At 40.4% G+C, this 22,889-nt stretch overlaps 1 protein-coding gene across 7 annotated transcripts in view; it reads left to right on the top strand.

Annotated features, from left to right (window-relative positions):
• The window catches only part of kank4 (KN motif and ankyrin repeat domains 4), a 92,550-nt gene that overhangs the window by 25,609 nt on the left and 44,052 nt on the right, over positions 1-22,889 (top strand). Inside the window, exon 1 of one of the 7 annotated variants that reach the window (XM_076876109.1) lies at positions 10,216-10,459. The exons of the other annotated variants lie outside the window; for them this stretch is intronic. The gene's annotated coding sequence lies outside the window, so the exon portion shown is untranslated. Of the gene's footprint in view, positions 1-10,215; positions 10,460-22,889 lie in introns of those variants that run through there. 7 annotated transcript variants of the gene reach the window in all.

The following is a 22,889-nucleotide window of genomic DNA, read 5'->3' as shown; positions in this document are numbered from 1 at the left end:
TGTGTTTTCTCTATTTGGGTGTTCTGGCCGCGGCTGTGTGTGAGTGCGCAATTGAATGACCCAGTGCCCATCTGTCCTTATCTGACTGTGGCACTACTTTTATAGCCTGTTACTGTCTTAAACTGTGGTTCGATTAGCAGCTACTAGATTATGGTTCCAGTGAAAACCTGACTGCACTTTAAGTGACTCATAAAAGTCAGTTTCACCTTTTCGATATCAACAGTTCTTGTCCCTTCCTACAGATCCCCGTGCAGGTATCTGTTTTATAGACATAAAAAGTGGTTGAATCCCAGCCCACAATTTTGTAAAGAGTTTCAAGTTCCATCCAGAGAGAAATTGAGTTCATCGTCTGGTGTAAATGTGCTGTTATTTTGCCATCTGTAACAGCGTTTGTCTGTATGTGTATCACTTTGAAATCTCCTCCCTTCGTCCTGCAGTGAACCTACGAACACACACATTTCATCTCACCAGAGTGCAGTTTGAGTCTATTTCAAGAAGATGGTAATTTGGGAAGCTCTGGAAACAAAACAATGCTGGAAGAGTAGTCTTTTTACTCTGTCTGCTCTCTCTCTCTTTTGGCTGACTAATGTGAGAGCAGAGACTGGAGGAGGCTGCTGTCTTTTACTTCAAATGGAGAAAAATACGGTATGTGGAGCACTGTGGGATTTATTAAACTTCAAAAGATGGAGCACAAAGTGTTTTCCGCAGCCTTCAAAATATGTATCTTTGCATTCACATTCTGGGTCCATCATGTGCAACTTTTGTTTCCACTAACCTTTAACCTCTGCACTTTGAGCTTGAACTTCCTGTGCTTTGTGACTGCACTTTCTGCTGTGTGTATTCTCGGGTGATTAATATGCGTGCCGGGTGTGCATGCTGTATGTACTCATGTGTTTATTTTCCAGCAGAACAGATCTATATTTATCCTGACAGTAATCAGACACTGCAAACAGTCAACTTTTCTTTTTTCTTTTCTTTTCTTTTTTTTTTTGCTTTTACTGTCTGTTTCCTACTTCTGTCTATCTGGTTATGTGTGTGCAACTTTACCAGATTTGTCCTTTTCATGAAGTAAAACTAAGTGTTTGGTCTCATCTGGTACTGGGCCAGTAAATTTTGACCTGATGCTGCTGCTTAGGGTCTAATTTAGACTTCAAAACATTTTACTAAAAGCCAAAAATCTTAACGTCACAGTGGCCCTAGAGTAGGTTGCCAGATCACCAGGAGTAGGACTGGGCGATATGACCCAAAATTCATATCTCGATATTCTTTAGCTGGATGGCGATATACAATATATATCTCGATATTTTTAAAAGCCATAAAGTAAGAACAAACAGAGAGCTCTTAGTCAAATCTGTGTCCCAAATCTCACATAGGCACTTTTATTATCATACAGCGTAGATGTACAAGAAAAAATTACTCAGAAATAAATTATCAGCATTTATTAAGTAATAATGCTCCATAAATAAAATAAATGATGTTGTTTTTGTGCATAACAAAAAGCTCACAATTGTGCAGTCAAAAAAACTAAAAAGACACTGAGCATAAAAACAAAGACAGACAGATTTCGCTGCTCTGTTCTACTGCGTGACTGACAGCCTGGAGTTTGAAATCCTCTTTGTAACCGTGTCTCTTAACAGGTGCAATTTGTGGTGCTTATATGCACACAGTATGGTAATATTACATTGAAGCAGAATATACGTATCACTCCGCGAGGCTCCTCGGTAGCCGTTATGCTCCAACAATCCATCAAGCAGTCCAGCTTCGTAGCTTACCAAAGTCGTACCAAAACATTTTTTGAAAGGTTTCTGAGCGCTGTGTACCACATAAAATCAGTCAGTAAGCACAACCAGAATTCATACATAAGGCGCACTGTTAGCCCGGTTAGCTCCTTAATGCGTTGACGCTGTCCAGCCCCACGCACGGGGCGATGCGCGGTAACTCGTTAACAGAGATTTGCCCCGTTAATGCAGTTATGGCATTAACGTCACGCTGCAACACTAAAATAGTAAACTCCAAATGTTTTCTTTTTACCGACCAGCTCCTCTTTGATAGCTGCCGTGTCCATCTTGTCGTTGCCTGCAGGTGAAGCGATGGCAGAGGGGGAGTTCAGTGAAGGAGAGAGGCGAGGCCGAGTAATGCAGCGTAGAGACAAAAGTGGACGAAAGAGAGGCAAACTTGCGGCTCCACAAGTATAGTTATAACGTAACATAGACTATATCGATATAAACGATATTGTCACATCTCATATCTCGTATAAAAATATATCGATATATTTAAAAACTCGATATATCGCCCAGTCCTAACCAGGAGCATGAATTTGTTTTTAAAATGTAAAAACAAATCTGTTGGATACCTACAGATTTAGAAGAATACCCAACAATTAACAAAAGGCTCAATGAGCCTGCAGCCAAGGGGTCGGTAAACTGACAGCAGTGCTTGTTTCACCCTGCTCATCACAGTGTATATTGATTTAGAAATATATCCTAATGCCCTTTTAATAATATATTATAATGATTTCATCCATGCCACCCAACATGACTGATGCATGAAATGCATCCTTACGGGCATCTTTAAATGCTCGTATGTGAATGTTGCAGTCACATGACCGCGGCAGTGAATAATTAAGCAGGAATCCCAGAGCGGAAATGGTATCAATCCGTGTGTGTGTGTGTGTGTGTGTGTGTGTGTGTGTGTGTGTGTGTGTGTGTGTGTGTGTGTGTGTGAGAGAGAGAGCGAGAGTAAAAGAGAATGAAAGTGACCTTGGGAATCCTCTTCTTGTAGGAAAAAGTGGAGGGGTGGGTGGATGGGGGTTTAAGGAGAGGAGTGGGAGGCAGATTTCATTTGATATCATTGCTTTGCTCAGGGAATACTCCCTCCTTCTTCTCTCATGCCGGCTATCTGTGTTTCATTCTTTGGTTTTATAGCAGAATAAAAGCTGCCCTTGGAATCAATGCCTTGGCTCTTCATATCCATTACATGCTTAGGGACCATGGAATAATTTTATGTTATTGACTATCAGAGTGTCTGACCTCTGCGAAACCTCAAGCAAGGATTAAGCTGAGACTAGGGCACCTTGTCTAGCCTGTTACGAGCTCCTCCCCACATGTGTATTATTGCTGTTTACACCAATTAGTTAAATATTTCAAGGAGACTTTAGAATTTTCCAAAATTTTTAATAGGTCAGAGTTATGTGTGGACTTCTGCCAGTCGTCCCACACACTGGTGTTAAGAAGGCACTGATCCATGTTCCCATTCTCATCATGTACCTGTGACAGGAAGATCAATTGGCTAGAAGCTAAGCCAGCCTGAACACAATTCATTTGGACTTCTCTGTGCTACAGGTGCACCGTGTGCTTATTGCTACACATTGACATACCTAAACAATAGCGCTGATTGTATGCCCAATTTTTTTTAATTCCAACCGAAATCATTATAAACAATCCAACAGCTTAAGAAAAGTTTAACTTGAAACCTGCTATTTTTAGAAAGAGGAGAAGTATACATGGCTGCACGGTGGTGCAGCAGTTTGCACTGTCACCTCACATCAGGAGGGCCCTGGCTTTGAATCTGTCAGCCACCACATGGGGCCTTTGCCTGCTTTGTATGTTCCCCATGTGTTTGTATAGGTTCTGGGTATTCCAGCTTTTTCCTCACCGAACAAACATGTTAGGCTTTCAGTAGTTCTAAAGTCATCATAGTATGAATGAAACGGTGGATTTATTTTAATAACATGGTCTGGTGTCTGCCTTGTAGTAGACAGGTGACCTGTGTGGAGTCTACCCTTCCTTTCGCACAAAAAGAACAGCGGGAATGGGCTCCAATCCAATAGATGAGTGATTAAGAAGCAAACATGTCCATGTATTTACATCAATACAGAAGACATGCACAGGAATAACACAGGCAGCAAGCTATTCAGTAACTTACATGGTGCAATTGTTCATCTGACCATTTCATGAAAAAACATCTTCCTGAAACCAACTAAAATTTCAATAATTTCAACTTTTAACAAAATACTCGGCTCCAAACACTACTTATAGAATTAAATAGATGTGAATGATTTAACTGCTTGTATGTGGTAGAAGAGGAAACAAGCTGGGCTTTAAAGTACAAAAGACTATATGAGAAGGGAAAAAATGAAAAAAAAGATCAGAGAGAGGGGAAAGCAGCAGGCACAGAAGGAGACAGACCGAAGACAATAAGATTGGACTGACGGTGTGAGCTGACAGAGCCTGCAAGCTGTGGGTCAGAATGTTTCTTGTTTTCAATTTTTGTGTCTGCTGGAGGTTTTATTTAATATGATATCTTGGACCCTTTTTTTTTGCTTCTTATCTTTAAAAGCAAGGAACAATTTCATGTACAACCACCAACAGATCCACTTTTATGATCCATAAACACAGGTATTTTCATATCATTCAGGCTGATTAGACATTCATATAGGTTGAGATTGGAAAGACCAATGCTAATACAGTATGTAGTGGTCACTAGGTCTGTATTATTGAATACATCTCAGTAGACGGATTAAATTTTACCAAAAAATGTGATTGAAAAATCTGTGATTGAAATGAAATTTGAACTCTAACTTTGACCATTTCCCAACCCCGTGGAGCGTATTGGGCAAAAATCTATACAAACTGTGAGAAAAAATAAAAGTAAACACCCGATGACAGCAAAACTTTTGAAAAAACAAACTTCTGTGTTTGGCAGCACAGAAAGAATAAATCATTTGGCAACAGTTAAAGTGAAATGTGCGAAAGTCGTTCCAAAACACATTTCACTAGATCCAAAGCTATTTCTTCTTGTTTTCTATCCAGAAACAAACTCAGTTATAACAAAAAGGACAAACGCTAATTAACCCGGTGTTTTAAATGGCAAAAAAGTTTTGGAAAATAAAAAAGAAGCTTTGTGAGCTTTGTAAAAGAGTTTGAACTGATTATATTCAATTCAATTTTATTTATATAGCGCCAAATCACAACAAAAGTCGCCTCAAGGCGGGGTGAGAGAAGGAATATATATATTATTATATAATTCCACTTACATCTAAACACTTACTACTCAGTTATTATCCAACATGCATAAACAAAAACTCATTTTCAGGTGCTTCAGCATTAATCCAATTTCATAGTTTTTTCTTTGTTTCATGAGATGTGGAATAAGGACACAAAACCAGACAGGAATTGGTAAAACGATTTAGGTTGAACAAAAGTGCAAGAGGGCAGTCATCTCTAAATTCAAAACTTAAAGAGAATGCAGGGAGAAACAAAGGCAAACAAACATACACCGGGACCATGATGAGGGGAAGGATGGGACTATTTATACACACGTGGTAATCAAAGAAGTGGAAACACCTGGAGGAACAAGACACAGGCGAGGTTAATCCCACAGGTGAAGACATTCAATGACAATGAGAAAAAAAAGAGGAAGTAAAACTAAATGTAAGATATGACAGGAAACTGACTACAAAAATGAAACAGGAAGTGAGTAACAATAACTGAAAACTGGGAAGAAGACACAGGGAAAAGGTAAGAGGATTAATTAAATAACAAATACAAAGTAGAAATAAAGTATAGACAGGACTTAAGGCTCGCGATGCTCAAGAGTAAGTAAAAATTGAAACTTAAACCCTAACAAAACTAAAAACCAAATGCAAACTCAAAACCTTGGGACCAGAGATATTGGACTTTCTGACAAATAGACCCCAGCAGGTCAGACTGGGCAACAACATTTCCTCGGTCATCATTCTGCCCCAAGGCTGTCTGTTGAACACCTTCCTCTATTCCTGCTCTCTCAAGTTTGCAGATGATACCATAGTGTGCTGGTATCATCTGCAATGAAGAAACAGCCTATAGGGGGATGTGGGGCACCTGGTTGTGTTGTACACTGACATGGACCTGCTCCTTAACACTTTTAAGACCAAAGAGCTTGTAGTGGACTACAGGAAAAAGGAAGGTGGTACAGACATGCCCGTTCACATCAATGGGTTGGCAGTTGCTTACCATCATCCACATCTCTGAGGACCTCACATGTTTCCCACATCTGGTGTTAGCAAAAGATTAAAGCTGTTGAAATAGACATTTAAAAAAAATCTTCCATTAACTGTTCAAACTACATGTTTTTGCAACTGCACATACTCCTCAATAGTACATTATATAGTTCATTGTTTTTGACGGGTTTATAAATGACTGCAGCATTACTGAAGTCAGACCTGATAAAGACTGATGGCTAATGAGGCACTAAAAGCTCATTTCTGTATTTTTTCTTTTATGGAATTGATGGTGTTTTTCTCACTTTTATACTTAAATGCAAAATGTATAGCTGGTGTATGGCTTCTTATTCCAGCTTTATCATTTCACTCTCTGTGCTTTTTGATAACCTCATCAATCATCCTGATCTTAATGTTGTTTCTTTCTTGTATTATGTAAATCTTTCTGCCACTGGGCTGATATTTGTTTGTGTTTTTCCAGGCTGTAACTAATATTCTTAAGGAATGAAGGAGTAAAGTTACACATCTGCTGTCCATCCATCATCACTTTTTGTCCCAAACTAAGATGACAGATGGCAGGCTGTTGCCTTCACCTTTTCTTTTTTAAAATCTTTTAATCTTCTAACATGCCTAAATATTAACACTTTAAACCAGAAATTTATACCATATCAACAAATACAAGATACGAGAAAGCTCTGATGCAGTTAGAACCCAGTGACCAGCACTTTATCTCAGTTTGGCAAGATGCAAAAATGATGGATCATGCCAAAGTCGGAACTCCGTGGAAAATCCATTTTCCCTTGAGAAAACATTTTCTTATTTGTATTATCATATTTCACGCTTTATGACACAATGTGACTGAAATGTTGTATTTTGAGATTTTTGATTTTGCTCGTGGCAAAGCAAAAACGGTCTGATGATTAAAATAGCTGGAGTTAACGAGGTGAGAAAAAATAGTACTGCAAAGCCAGAGTTAGGTGGTACAGAGCTCCAAAGTAGGTTTTTTTTTCTGCTCATTAGGATAAAGTAAGAAGAAGAGAGGAGTAAAACTTGAGTTGGTTTGCCTTAATGTTCTTCTTCTTTAGCCACTCCTTTGTTGCCTTGGTGGTATGTTTCAGGTCGTTGTCATCCTGAAAGACCAATCCATGACCCATTTTCAGTGTTGTGGCTGAGGAAAGGAAGTTTTCCATCCAAGATTTTACAGTGCACAGACCCAACCATTCACCTGTAGCAGAAAAACAGCCCCAAAGCATAATTTTTCCATCTCTGTTCTTGATTGTGGAGTTTGTGTACTTTGGGTCATACTCAACAATTCTGTTTGGCCTGTTTTTGATTGATTGCACCAGCAGCTGTCAGCTTCTCACCAAGTTTCTTGATGATAGCCTTGTAGCCCATTACGGCCTTGTGCAGGTCTGCAATCTTGTCCCTGACGTCCTTTGACAGTTCTTTGGTTTTACCCATGTTGGTGAAGAGGTTGGATTGGAAGAAAATGATTCTATGGACAGGTGTGCTTTATACACATAACAGATGAGATCAGGAATATCTGTAATTGCTTGCTTGATTGATTGAGTGACTATAATCTGTCTGCCACATGAGCACAAAAACTGTCTGTGGGAGCCAGAAATCTGGTTGTACGGAATCAAATACTTATTTCACCCAGTGACATGCAAACTAAATCATAACTTTAATCAACTTGTTTCAATGTATGTGTTCATTTCTTTGTAAGTGATCAAACCTATAAATTCAGCAGGAGATCAAATCATTATTTCCCCCATTGTATATCTCCTACACAACATTAAACCCACCTCCATAATATCAGGGCATAGACAAGGGACCTTACACTTGTTTAGTCAATACACTTGCTAAAAAGGGACTCTTTCAAACAGATTTCTTAACCCTTTAAAGCCGGTCGGAGCGGACACGCTTCATTTTGCGTAACTATTTTTAAATCTTGGTGGCACTGCAACCACGTAAGCTAGCGCAATCATTTTTTTGCATATTTTTTTTTGCATATGAAACCGGAGGAGTTGTACTTACATCTTATGCCATCAGCTTGTCCTCGGTCACAGTTTCCTTCCACATATAGCTTTGCAAAAACTGCATAAAAAGCACTTGCAGCAACAAAAACATAATATTCCAGAAACACGCTTTGCCGATCTGATCAGCTGTTCGTAACACTTCCTACGTCCATCAGCGTGAACTATCGCATGTCCGGCATGACCTGCCCGAAACCGGAAGTGACGTCATTTTGCGGAAATGTAGTTTTTTACCATGGTGGCCTCATGAGCCTATACTTGTGTTTTTAAAAGTTATGTTTGACTTTATGACTTTCTGTGTCGTTTCTGGGATGCTGAGGACTCATATTGCACTGCTGGAAATATTTTATTTTGATGCATATGCTGTTATTTTGCAAATTTGCACTATAATATATTTTTTCGTTTTTCCTGCAGTATATGAAAATTGGTGTATCTCAAAAATAAGACTATGAAGACACTTAAAATAAATTTCCTTTGGTGGGAAACTAGTTTGTGCAACTTTTTTGTATTTACAGTTTTGAGGGATAAGCCTCTTAAATTTCTCTAACTAGAAATATATGTTAAAAAAACAAAAACGATTTTAAATTTTTTTGTAGTTTATTGCACTTTTTTGCAATTTATGTAATTAATGGTAAATGGCCTGTATTTGTATAGCGCTTTTCTAGTCCCTAAGGACCCCAAAGCACTTTACACAACCATTCATCCACCCATTCACACACACATTCATACACTGGTGATGGCAGCTACATTATAGCCACAGCCGCCCTGGGGCGCACTGACAGAGGCGAGGCTGCCGGACACTGGCGCCACCGGGCCCTCTGACCATTAATTACTATGCACTTAATGCAGACATATTATTAAAATTTGGGCTATAGTGGTTGTATTTATGTATAGCAACTTGAAATGCTCCAAAAATGGCTCCACAGCATGTAAAAATATACTATAAGCTCTGGCGGACTTGGTTCTATGGTAGGTCTTAAAGGGTTAAGGGGTGGCCACAGCAGATCGTCTGCCTCCATTTCACCCTCTCCCTTCCTACTTCCTCTGTCACCCCAACCCTCCTCATGTCCTCCTTCAGTACATCCATGAACCTTTTGTGTGGTTTTCCTCTTTTCCTTGTTCCTGGCAGCTCCATACGCAACATCTTTTGTACAGTACTTATCCCTCCTCTGCACACGTCAAAACCATCTCGGCCTTCCCTCTCTAATGTTGTTTCCAAACCTGCTCAGCCTGAGCTGTCCCTCTGATATACTCATTACTAATCTTGTTTCTCCTGGTAACTCCTAATGAAACGTTTTATCTACAACTATGCTACCACCAGCTCTGCCTCCTTTTGTTAGTATCAACATCTCCAAACCATACATCGTAGCAGGTCTCACTATCATAAAGTAAACCTTCTCTTTTATTCTTGCTGCTATCCTTCTGTCACAAGTCAGCCTTGACACAAGCCCTTTTGCTTGAAATCAGGTCCTTTTATTCTCATAATTTACAAAAGTGGAGGGATAGTAAAAAAAAAATTAAATTGTAAAAAAGTTGTAACCTTGAAAGAAACCATTGTGATCCAGCACAAAATGCTAAAGCCTGACATCAGCATCAGATAAACTGTGGGATGCATTTTTGCTAAAGGCAAAGAAGTGACATTTAGTTTTTTACACTGAAAAGGATTTTAGAATTGCTCTTCTGAACCAGAATGGTTACAGCAAGTAAAGCATGTTTGTTTTCAGCCCAGTTTAATTGGTGTTATTATTTCCCAATAAATTTTACAGCTGCCATGTTGGGTGCGGTCTCAGTCACTGTAGTGCTCTGAATGTGTTATAGCTCTGATATTGCATTTCTTATTTTTCAGCGGGACACTCAGAACAGAACTGGAAGGAATTTAAAAAATTTTCACCCAGGATTTTCATCTGGATCTGTTGGAGTCTGTCATGTTCCTAACAGTTCACAAATCTGCTTTTATCCGATCACATTTCATGTAGTGAACTTTATCTAACAGGATAGGCTGGCCCGTTCGTGACCGGAGAGATGGCGAGCCATTGTCTCAGACCCTCGTATCTGCTGTGAAATATTTGCTTTGGCATCGGAACACTGGGAGTGTTGGCAGTTTTCCAAATAAACATAAGATGTCTTTACTACAGCATTGTGTCTCACTTCCACTCCACCCTTCTGCATGTATTTAAGAAGGGATAAAGCCTCTTTTTTTTGTCACTAAGCGGAATCCCAGTTCGCCCCCATGGTACTGCAGAGATAGACGGCTTCTATCAGACAGGGAGAGACAGAATGAGGCGAGTTGAGCGGGGGTTTAGCTACTGAGAAGCAGGTACCCCTGTAGGACACATTGTTTTGATAGATTTGGGGTTGATGATATTTTGGGATTCAGCTGCAGGGGACTGTGAGGTGAAATTATGTCCCCATTGTTCGACTGTGTCTCAGATCCTCCACATCTGTGAGTGTATTCCTCTTATTTGTGTACTTGCTGTGTGTTCTCAAGCTGCTGTTTGTTTTGGCTTATGGTGGTGTGCAATTTCTTCTTTTTTTTTGAAAACCAGTATCCAGCCAGTCTTACGCAGCTAACACAGAGACAGACAGATGGATGGTGCAGCATTTTAAAATTGAGTAGCTACATTTTGCTGCAGGGCTGAATGAGGGTTGGTCAGAACCCACTGAAAGCGCTTACAGCACAAGATCAAAAGCACTTAGAAAAACTTTAGTTAATTAAAGCGATTGCATGGACGTGATTAGAAAGACAAAAGTTAAGAAAGAAGCAGCACATCGCTCACAGAAATTAATAATGTAATAAAAAAAAGTGTGTTCAAAAGTCCCTTTGAGATGCTCTGGAAAATACCAAATATACCATGCTGTCACCCTGCCATTATCTCAGTTGGCAGTGAGAGGGGGAAGAAAATTAAAAGCTCTGCTGTCAAAATGAGTCCAATCTGTGCATTACAGGCACGGCCAATAATCAGCATCCCCTCATCTCCATCCTGTCAGTCTGTCATTTTATTTCTTCTTTTCCCTGTTTAGTATGTGGTTTCATTTCCCCTCTGCGCTGTGATGAATGTCTGTTCTCTTTGAACTGTGTTTGCACTCTCTGTTTCAGTTTGATCTCGAGAATAAGTTCAGTGAACAAGCACTTGCACCATTAACTCATGTCCCATAAATGTGTACTTCTGGTGTAGAGTAGTTGATACACCATTGGAGGGTGAGTAACTGTGGAAGCTGATTCCTCTGCCACTTCAGCACCATAGAAAACAGGTAGAGAAAATCTACTCTCTGCTAGGGTTGGACGACTGGACAAATATATCGATGATAGGCCGAGCCCATCGGCAATCGTTTTTACGACTTATTTATTTATTTGCCCATGAGTAAGTTTGCTAATAATGATAGAACTAATAAAATAAGTCAACAGAAAAAATAATAATAGCACTGTTTTAACAGCACCCTCTTTCATCTGCGAGCAAATGCCCCCTCCTCAGAGTGCGCCCAAATGGTTGTTGATGGAGCTGCAGAAGCTGGTGATAGCCTAGCATACTCAGCCAGATGGTGGACATGTACATGCTCATGCAAGTTAGTTGTGTTTGAGTACTTTGCTCGCACTATACGTCTGCACAAGCGGCACACCGCTTTGGTTACATCCTTAGGTTTACCTCTTTCATCCCAAATGGGCAACTTTATATTTTTTTTTAGTGCTGTCAGCGTTAACGCACCGTCATCATGACTAACGCGATTAACAGCTAACCCGTCTGGAGCGTAGACTGAGTCGAAATCCCTGAAATGTCTCTGTCAACACATTTCGGGCAGTTTGTCCAAAGTTTGTTCATTCTGCGCTCCAGATGGGTTGAGCAAAAAAAGGGTTAAAAATTGTAATTGTGATGACCGCGTTAACGCTGACAGCCCAAATTTTTGGGGGAAATTAGTTCATCCATGTTTGGACTTCTGTGTTGTAAACGCCCAAATCAGTCCGTGCATGATTACATTGCTCCACCCATCAAAAAGTCTGTGCATGCGCGTACTGCATGCGCGTTGGACTGACAATTGTCGGTTGGAAAATTTTTACATATCGCCCAACCCTACTCTCTACTACTATACTCTACTGTAAATGCTACTAAAGCCTTCCAAAAAGTGTTAATGTATCTGAAACTACAATCTAGCAGAGACAGATTGACCCCAAATGTCTGTAAATGTCTGGGAGGAAAGGTACTTCTGGTTAGCTAAAGTTAGCTCTGCTGCTAACTTAAGGATTCATCAACTGATTCATCATCAAGGATTCATCAACTACCGGAACTACCAGACCCCCGTCATCAACGAGTGCCCAGTGGAGAGAGTGGACAGCTTCAAATACCTCGGAGTTCACATCACGCAGGACCTGTCATGGTCCTGTCACATCAACACCGTGGTGAAAAAGGCCCGACAGCGTCTCTACCACCTCAGACGCTTGAGAGACTTCCAACTGCCCTCCAAGGTGCTCAGGAACTTTTACTCGTGCACCATAGAGAGCATCCTGGCGGGAAACATCTTAACGTGGTTCGGGAACAGCACCATGCAGGACAGACGAGCTCTACAGAGGGTTGTGCGGTCAGCTGAGCGCACCATCCGCTCCGAGCTCCCTGACCTGCACTCAATCTACAGCAGGCGGTGCCGGACCAAGGCCAGGAAGATCGTGAAGGACCTCAGCCATCCCAACAACAGACTGTTCTCTCTGTTGAGGTCAGGAAAGTGATTCCGCTCCCTGAAGACCAACACAGAGAGACTGAGGAGGAGCTTCTTCCCGCAGGCGATACAGTCTCTCAATCACACCACCACACAGTACTGACCCACACATATGGTTCTTACACACACACTGGACTTCCTGGAGATTGTTTTTGCACACATTGTTTTTTTGCACAACACTGGTCACTATATTCTTCATTTCCGGTTAATACTTGTACAGCTGCTGTTATTGTGTATATATTTATTTATATTTAGATTTCTTCATACATTCTTATATAGTTCTATATTGTGTATTTTGTTGTACAGTTATTTTATTTTCAACTTTAATTTATATATTTTATCTTATTCCTTCCCAGTTAAATTTACCCTTCATTCTAATTTGTGTTGTACAGTTATTTCATTTTTAACCTTAATTTATATTTTATTCCTTCTTAGTTAAATTTACCCTTTTTAATTTTTCATATTTATTTCCTATCTTATTCATAGCCTTTTCCTTTTTTGTTTTCTTTAGGTCACGAGCAGTTGTCCAAGCATTTCACTACATATCGTACTGTGTATGACTGTGTACGTGACAAATAAAATTTGAATTTGAATTTGAACTGCTGTTTGTGTGCATCTACGCAGCCCTTTGTCTACAGAGAAGGATTATGGCATATGAAAACTTTGAAGGCTATAAAGACACTTACATAAACTCCTCCAAAAAAGTGAGTGTATTGCTGATTGGTGGTAACGCTTTGGGCAAAATGCTGCTTGGAAGTTGTCTTGAACAAGAAAGGGAACCATAATGGGGCATACCGTAGAGTAAGAAGCCTGACAATGGCTGCAGTGGATGGCTTTAATCATTTTCACTCCACCCCTAAGAAGTTCTTTGCCTGTGTTGATTTCGACTGTGTAATTATTGTTGGGGATTTTAACATCCATGTGGACAACCCTCAGGACAAAGGGACTAAAGACCTGAGTAACACTCTGGGCAACTTTGGGCTGACTCAGCATGTAACAGAGGCCACACATAATAGAGGACACACTCTCGACCTACTGATCTCCAAGAGCCTGAGCATTTCAAACATTACTGTGTCTGATGTGGGCTTATCTGATCATTACTGTGTTTTCTTTGAAAGTAAAATCTCAGCCCACACAAATATATCAACAGCAGTGATCACAAAACGGTGTATAACTGAAGACAGTAGTGAGATCTTTAACCAGGTCTTCCCATTAACACCTGACCTGTCCAAAGGCTCAGTCAATGAGCTCGTCAATAGCTTCAATGCAAAAATGTTAAATGTAATGGATACAATTGCTCCCATTAAGGTGAAGGTTATCTCTGGAAGGAAAAAGTCTCCATGGAGAAACTCCACACTAGTGAAAAATGAAAAAAGAGAGTGTAGGAAAGCTGAGCGCAGATGGAGAAAAACAAACCTCCAGGTTCATTATGACATCTATAAAGAGAAACTTCACAATTATAATTTACAACTGAGGAGTGCAAGAAGGTCCTACTTCTCTGACATTATCACTAAAAACAGCCATAATGCTCGGGTCTTATTTTCTACAGTTGACAGGCTAACAAACCCTCCTGTGCCAGTGGCAGCTGAACTTCATTCAACCATGGCCTGCAATGACTTTGCCAAATTCTTCACAGACAAAATCCAAAAGATTAGACAAGCAGTTGGTACATCAACAGCAGATCCAGGATATGTACTGTGTCCACCGAAAAACTGTTTAAACACCATCAAACAGTTTCACCCGATTAACAGCAAAGACCTGGAGGAGATCTTAGGTCAACTGAACTCCTCCTCTTGCTGTTTAGATGTCCTGCCAACAAGTTTTTTCAAAAAGGTCTCAAAGACTTTAGAGTCAGACCTGTTACAGATCGTCAACTTTTCCTTAATGTCAGGTGTGTGAGCAGTTTCTCAACAGCTCAATTACTTCTTAAAACAGAATAACTGCTATGATGCCTTCCAGTCAGGTTTTAGACAGAACCACAGCACTGAAACTGCTCTGACAAAAGTGTTTAATGACATATGTCTGAACACAGACAGTGGAAAAATGTCAGTCCTAGTTTTACTGGATCTCAGTGCAGCATTTGATACAGTTGACCACAACATATTACTCAAACGACTGGAGAACTGGGCAGGTCTTTCAGGAACTGTACTAAACTGGTTCAAAACATACTTAGAAAACAGGAAATACTTTGTATCAATAGGTAACTTCACATCTGAGCAGACAAGTATCACATGTGGAGTTCCCCAAGGTTCCATCTTGGGACCCCCTCTGTTTAACATTTACATGCTCCCACTGGCACAGATTATAAACAACAACAAAATAAACTACCACAGCTATGCAGATGACACACAAATATATATCACAATGTCACCAGGAGACCGAGGCCCTGTACAGGCTCTTGGTAAATGCATTGAGGAAATTAATGACTGGTTGTGCCACAATTTTCTCCAACTAAACAAAAACAAAACTGAAGTAATAGTCTTTGGCGCCAAAGAAAAACGATTACAGGTCACCAGAGAACTTCAATCTATACATCTAAAAACCACAAACCAGGCGAGAAATTTGGGCGTAGTGATGGATGCAGACCTAAACTTAGAAAAACACATTAAGACAATAACAAAGTCAGCTTACTATCACCTCAAGAATATATCAAGGATAAAAGATCTGATGTCTCAACAGGACCTGGAAAAACTAGTCCATGCATTCATCTTTAGTAGGCTTGATTACTGTAACAGCATCTTTACAGGTCTACCTAAAAAATCAGTCAGACAACTACAGCTCATTCAGAACTCTGCTGCTCGAGTCCTCACTAAGACCAAAAAAGTGGACCACATCAGTCCAGCTCTGAGGTCTTTACACTGGCTGCCTGTCCGTCAGAGGATAGACTTTAAAGTTCTGATGCTGGTCTATAAAGCTCTGAATGGTTTAGGACCAAAATACATCAGTGACCTCCTGACCCAGTATGAACCTTCCAGATCCCTCAGGTCATCTGGATCCGGTCTTTTATCAGTTCCCACAGTCAGAACCAGACACGGAGAAGCTGCATTCAGCTTTTATGCTCCTTATATCTGGAACAAACTCCCAGAAACCCTCAGATCAGCTGAAACACTCAGTTTATTTAAATCCAGGTTGAAGACTCACCTATTCTCAGCTGCATTTGAATAAAGCACCAAATCCACACTTTTAAGCTTAAATTTCAAAACTTACACTAACTACTGATCTTATCTATTTCTGATTTTATCTGTTTTGATTTTATATACTGTTTTGTTTGTTTGTTAAGCTTAAATTTCAAAACTTACATTAACTACTGATTTTATCTACTGTTCTGATTTTATCTGTTTTGATTTTATATACTGTTTTGTTTGTTTGTTTGTTTGTTAAGTGGGTTTAGAGCTCTGGGTAGCTCCCCAGCTGGGGAATTTAAAATAGAAAGTAGCTCGTCCACAGAAGGACTGGTAGCTCCCCTTACGATAAGGGTTCAGATCGCGCGAACAGGTGTGGGATTAGAGCTCTGGGTAGCTCCCCAACTGGGTCTAGACTGGGTCTAGAGAGTATTTTAAATTCAGGGAATTTAAAATAGAAAGTAGCTCGTCCACAGAAGGACTGGTAGCTACTGATTACTTTTTTCAAGTAACTTGACCAACACTGGTGGCAATACATGTAATGCTAAAAGAGAAGAAAAGCATAGAAAGAAATACAGGTGGAGAAAGAATGAGGTCAAAGAAATAGAAGGGTTCGGCGCTGACTCACTGTTTCATAGCTGTTGGCAGCTGTTTCTCAACAATGCCAATAAACAAAAACCTCTCCTCTTGGTTGCACTTCATCTTCCAGATTAGTCTGACATTCGGGCTTTTTAAGATGGGGAACCATGGAGAGTGTCAGGAAAGATAAGAGAGCGGGTATGACACGTGAAAAAGGGCTATGAGCCAGGCGTGAACCCATGAAGTACATGGTAGAAAGCTCAAAACGAGGTTAGTCACCAGCACTGCCCCCCTTTGACGCTCTTGTATTTTTTTCTCCTCTCCTCTCAGCGATTTAAAAAAAAAACAGCGAGTGGGAGTAAAATGCCCGAGTTCACGTTTTCATTTGTGTGTAACTGGAACCATACCAGAAATAAAATCCCACAAAAGACATTTTATTTACCCAAAGAAATTACTCCCATTGTTATCAGCAATTATGCAAATCCCCAAAGTCATCCCAACATGTGGCCTCAGTTTTTTTTTTAAATAGAACATTTTGTTTGAATTATAGAGATTTATGTACACACTATCTCATGGTTTTTCCCTTTTTTAACTCAAAGGAAAACATTACATTCACACAAAGGACTCCCTCAGGGCGGATAAAAATGGCTCTGCTTTGTGTGAGCACTATTCAGTGGTCTGAAGCAGGAGATGCAGTCTGTGAGATATGTTGTACAAAATTATGTTTGTCTTTATGATCATTTGGCCTCATTACTGTGCGATTAAGTGCAACACCTTGAAGCCTTTTGATGGCGATCATAATGTTTAGTTGTCCTATCTGTAAAATCTTAGGACGTCATAGATACTCTTACAGAAAGAAGACCAAACGAATGGATTTAACCCCTTTAGCATCAACACACCTCTGACCCACACATAACCCACATACCCCCTACCCCATTTTCACTTATGTAAGGGGAGATTCCTGGGAACTGTTCAGACAAGTTCGCAACCCCGTGTAGCTTCCCATCAGACTCAACAACAAATTGCATGTGGTGAGAGAGCTGACGCAGCCTCCTGGCTAACACCGCTGTTTTCTACGTGTGCAGTGTGGCACAGAGTGAGCTCAGATGTGCTCGGCTGCAGATGGACAGTGTAGGTGCTGTGGTGTGCATCTTGTTTCAATGTAACATGCTGCTGGCGTTCATATGGTTGTTACTTTTTTCATGCACCACCCACTTATATTGATGCAGAAAGTATACTTTTAATCTCTGTGGATTTCAGTGAGAGCAACATTATTCGGGGCAAGTTTGCAAGCTTTTTTAAGCTTTATTAGAAATTTTTATGTAATAGAAAAATCTTGTTGTCACAAAATAGTCTTACAGCAGTAGTTGTTATAATGGAAGCAGAGGGGCATTTGTTTATCCAGCAACAATAGCCATACTGGGAGGAGGGTTAAGTGGATGGAGGATTTTCACCTGAGCAACAGCTTAGCAAGTCTGTAAAGCTCATTCTGCACAAACCTTACTGTAGTGTCAAAAAAAATTGATTTAGAACAGTTTTGGAAGGCACAGGGAAATTGTGTCCCATTATTAGGGGTGTCAGACTAAGACAAAAAAAGCCTAATTAGGTTTAATGTGCCGCTCTAGACAGCATGGGCAAACAACATATTTTGCTATTTGCTTTGGAGGACTTGCTGCAGATCAGCCTGCCAGATCATTTCCCAGATCTCTGCAACATTTAAAGCACTAACAGGTGAAGTGAATCATCTTGTTTCAATGTAACATGCTGCTGGTGTTCATATGGTTGTTACTTTTTTCATGCACCACCCACTTATATTGATGCAGACCTAACACATTCCCCATTGCAATGGCATGCATTTAAGGAATGCCGCTTCAGCATGATGATGAGTGCCGTAATCGGAGAGTGCATCCTGCCACGCCATAAATTAGTGGCTCTATGACCATGACCTGACCTGGCTTCTTAACTCCCCTGATCCCGGTTGAATTGAGCACACCGCTGGAAATGCTGAAACCAAGACAACCCAGAGGTCCGCCATCCGTGCCCCGGATGGGTCAGAGCTCTTTTGGCATTAGGAAGTGTGCATTTTTGTTTTGTAATTGAGACTCCAGAGTCATTATTCTGTATTTTTAGGCTGATAACATCACTGCAAAGCATTTTCCAAAGCATATGTTCCTAGATTGATTTCCTACTTTCCCAGCATCTGTTGGTTTCTGTCCATCTCACAGTGTGGTGAAAATCAACATGGAAAGACTTGAAACAGGCTTTGATTTATTTCTGAAAATAAATCTAAATGTAGACTGAGACTGATTTGCTGTTATACAATCACCATGTGTAATATTGTCTACAGCACAGACTGTTTTCATCTCTGCTGCAGGTTCAGTCTTAACTGCTTTCATGTGTTTTCATACATAACCTACACCTTTCCCGTGATAGGCAGGAGGTTCAGATACACCGGCTGTCAGTTCTAGTTATTGTTTAAGTTTTTGTGGCTTTGATGCTGATTCATGGGCAGGAATACCTATGGCTAGATACCAAGAAGGAGAAAAACAACACACACTGTGCTTCTACAGTGAAACACAGATAAATAAACACATAAACTACTGTATAAATGGTCTTCCTCCATGCTCCCTTTGTGCTCTTTAGATATGGTTTCTTCTATGTTATGCTAATTAGTGATATTAGAAAGCAGAATTTAGTTTGTATATTCCTTCACCCACACAGGTCAGCAGAGTTCAGGCCTTTAGAAGAGACTGTCTGTGGGAAGCAATCAGCTTATTGCTCGGCCATACTTCACCCACACTCGATGATAAATCTGTGTTTCTTTCTCTCTTTTTTTTGTCGGTTTGTGCTTTTTCTTTTTGCCTTTTTCACACTTTTATGCAGATTTTCTCCATCCTTTCAAATCGGAAAACTATCTCAAAAAGTCAGAGAGTGACACGAGTTTTTTTTTTTTTTTCAAGGCAGGGAGGCATTTGACAAGAAACTAATGCTGAAGTTACACTGTTGTCAGCAATCACCAGAGAGTGCCTCCTCGGAAATCAATGAACACTGGACATGTAGCGAGCGAGCTGATGGAAACATGCGAGCTCATAAACTGATAAACATCGTGTATTGGATTGAATGGCAAACAAATAAAAAAAAGAAGTGATTTAGGTGATTTGTGCTTCATTGATTCAAATGAAAGCGTAATAAAATGAATTTAAATGAGGCTTTCATGCTCACTTACACTTAAAGTAACACAGTAAAAGGATTGGAAGCCTTTTAAAGTGAATTTAATCCAAAAATAAAGTTTCGGTGCTGGCCTGTATTGCACTTTTTCCCAGCTCATTTTAGTTGTTTAAATTTCACAGTGAGAAACAGTTAAAAGCAGTTGACATGCACTGGTCCGACCTCAGCACATGTGCATACGCTTCCCCAATTTATTTGTTCTAATGAAGTCTCTCCCGGACAGCTAGAGAGGATTATTGATTTAGCAGAAATTGTGGATTGTAGTAACTCTTTTGAGGCTCTTGTGAGAGCGTAAAATAAATGGGCAAACCATGGAAATGTGCTCTCGTAGCATACAAAGAAAAGCATCTGGCAAATCTAAATGAATCTGAAATAACAGAAATGTAGAGCTGGACTATTTTACAAATGACAGCTTTCAGTACTCAACCTGTTGTTGACACTGTTTGCTGACATAGTAACATAGCAACCATATCTACATGAAATGCATGCAGTATTTTTCAGTTTTACTCCTCAGCCATAAAAGGCTGATGGGGTATTGTCGTCACCCCGCCGGGCGGGCAGCAACTGGCTTCAAATTAATACCACAGGTGTATCTACTGAAAATCTCAGGCGAGTTCGAATCTCACTGAGCTTGACCTCAAGGTCAAGAACAGAGGTCAAGCTTTCTGAAATTCTTGTGAATGCAATAACTCAAGAAGGAAGTCATCTATGATTTTCAAATTGATACATCGACTAAAAATCTTGGATGAGTTTGAATCTCAGTGACCTCGACCTAAAAGTCAAAGTAAGTTTTCTGAAAATCTTGTGAATGCGATAACGTGAGAACAAAGCAATGTAGGTTTTTGAAAGGGATACCGTGGGTGTGTGTACATGCAGGCTGAGGGGTAGCACTGGCGGCTGTCGGTAGTTTTTGTATTCTCTCGGCAATCTCACCATATTTAATTGGAAAGTCAAGAAAAGAGTGATAGTTATTGATTTTAATCTGCAGTCTTCATTTTGTAGCACTCTGTCTCTCTCATACACACACAATGTTCAAGATAGCTCAGATCGTTTCCACTTGAGCAGTGACGTCCGCTCTGTGGTCAGTTCTGTTACAACATATAAACAGTCTTTTCCCTGCCTAATGGCCTTATCAGAAACTGGCCTTCCTCAGGATGTCTATCTGCTAACCATAGCCCAGCAATACAAACACACACTTGTTTAGAGTGGAAAGTCCTGGTCATTATTAACGTATTCTGGTTATGATTTCGATGCTCGTTTCACTGTTTTTCCTATTTTAAAACCATCTTAGTCATGAGTATTTGCTGCTACTCTTGAACAGACAGAATTTGCCCAGGCATTGCTTCAACTTTTTAATAAGAGTTAAAAACAAGCTGCATGAAGGGGATTCAGCCTGGAACTGATTACATTATTGCAGCTACTTAATTTGCAGTGGTTGCATCCCTACCTGTCGGTACAACGCTACACTCACTCTTGGTGTTCTTGTCTGTGTCTTTTGATGTGAGATAGATGGAGAGATTCTGATTTAATGCTCAGTCGGTGGGCATAATGTCAAGAGTGGTGCTTTATTTCACTCTTGAATGATTTTTGTCAAGATTTTGACATTTTTAGCGTTAATGAATTCAGCATTTGCTGCCTCTCTACACTCCTCCTTGGAATACACAAAGTAACAGAGGCTCGCCAAAAATATACTGTTCAGAAACATTAAAGTAGAGCATTGAGTCAGTTAAACTTCTGGGATATAGATCTGGTCAGTAAAGTAGCAGAGGGGGTTGTTAATCAGTTTTAGCTAATTTGGTGTTAATGAAATTAACAACAGGTGCAACAAGGAGGCCACTAACAAGTTTTCCCTGCTTATCTTTTCTGTTTTTCACTAGTTTTGCATTTGGCTAGGGCCAATGTCACTACTTGTAGCATGATGCAATACCTGGACCCTGCAGAGGTTGCTCAGGTAGTTCAATTCCTCCAGGATGGAACATCAATATGTGCCGTTGCCAGAAGGTTTGCTGTCTCTCAGCACAGTCTCAAGAGCATGGAGGAGATTTGGGGAAACAGGCAGTTACTTGGAGAGCTGGACAGGGCCGTAGTAACTCATCAGCAGGACCAGTATCTGCTCCTTTGTGCAAGGAGGAACGGGATGAGCTATAAAAAATGACCACAGCGGGCCACTAGTGTTAATATGTTAACGTTTATGACCAAACAATCAGAAACAAACTTCATGAGTGTGGACTCAGGGACTAATGTCATCTAGTGGACCCTTTGCCCGATACCATGGAGCCTGAATGGCATTTGCCATTATGCTGCCTGTAACATCATTGAGCGTGACTTGTTTGGTGTTGTGTTCGGGGAGACATATCCATACAGGAACACACAGACGTCTACAGGATAGGCATCTGCAGCCTGACTGCCATTAAATATCGGAAGGAAATCCTTGGACCCATTGTCAGACACTACGCTGGTGAAGTGGATGCTGGATTCCTCCTGGAACTAGCCTCTTGTGACGAGAGTATGCAGGCAGTTCCTGCAGGATGAAGGAATTGATACCATTGATTGCTCCCCGGCTCGCCTGACTGAAATCCAATAGAACCTATATATTTATTTATTTTGAAACATGATGTTTCAATCCATTCAGTGCCACCCGGTTACACGTAGGACTGTCCGGTAGCTCATTGATGCCCTGGTCCAGATCTGGGAGGAGATCCCCCAGGACATCATCAGTAATCTCATGAGGAGCATGACCCAACATTGTGGCCATGCATACAAGCACATGGGGGCCAAACAAACTACTGAGTTGCGGCAATTAAATTTCCACAAAATGGACTAGCCTGATACATAATTTTGTTCATTTGGATTTTCAGGGTGAATTCAGCCATCTGTTGGTTAAAAATGTTCATTTCTATCAAGAGTTGTGTCATCCTCTAATTCCTAAAAAATCATGGAGCATGATTTATTTATTTTTTTCAAATAAGAGGTTTTCAGCATAAGAGGTCTGATTTTTAGTGTTTTATCTGTTCCTTTAGTTTATTTGAGGAGTGTATGACAAGTAAGGGGCTAAAAAGCGGGCTAGTAGAATCTCCCAGCAGCACTTCTCAAAGTGTTTATCTTGGGTGTTATTCTTGTCTGTGTCTACATGTGTGATTTCCATGAAAGAATGAGAAAACAAGAACAATGAAAACAAAGCACACATTCTTTTTGGTGGGGGTCACGGCCTTTAATATCATCAGCTGGTGCTGCAAG

The sequence above is a fragment of the Maylandia zebra genome, linkage group LG17 (assembly GCF_041146795.1).
Source record: "Maylandia zebra isolate NMK-2024a linkage group LG17, Mzebra_GT3a, whole genome shotgun sequence".
Classification (NCBI taxonomy): Eukaryota; Metazoa; Chordata; class Actinopteri; order Cichliformes; family Cichlidae; genus Maylandia; species Maylandia zebra.
The sequence above is the reverse complement of the archived record's forward strand: the minus strand, read 5'-3'. Positions and strand labels throughout refer to the sequence as shown.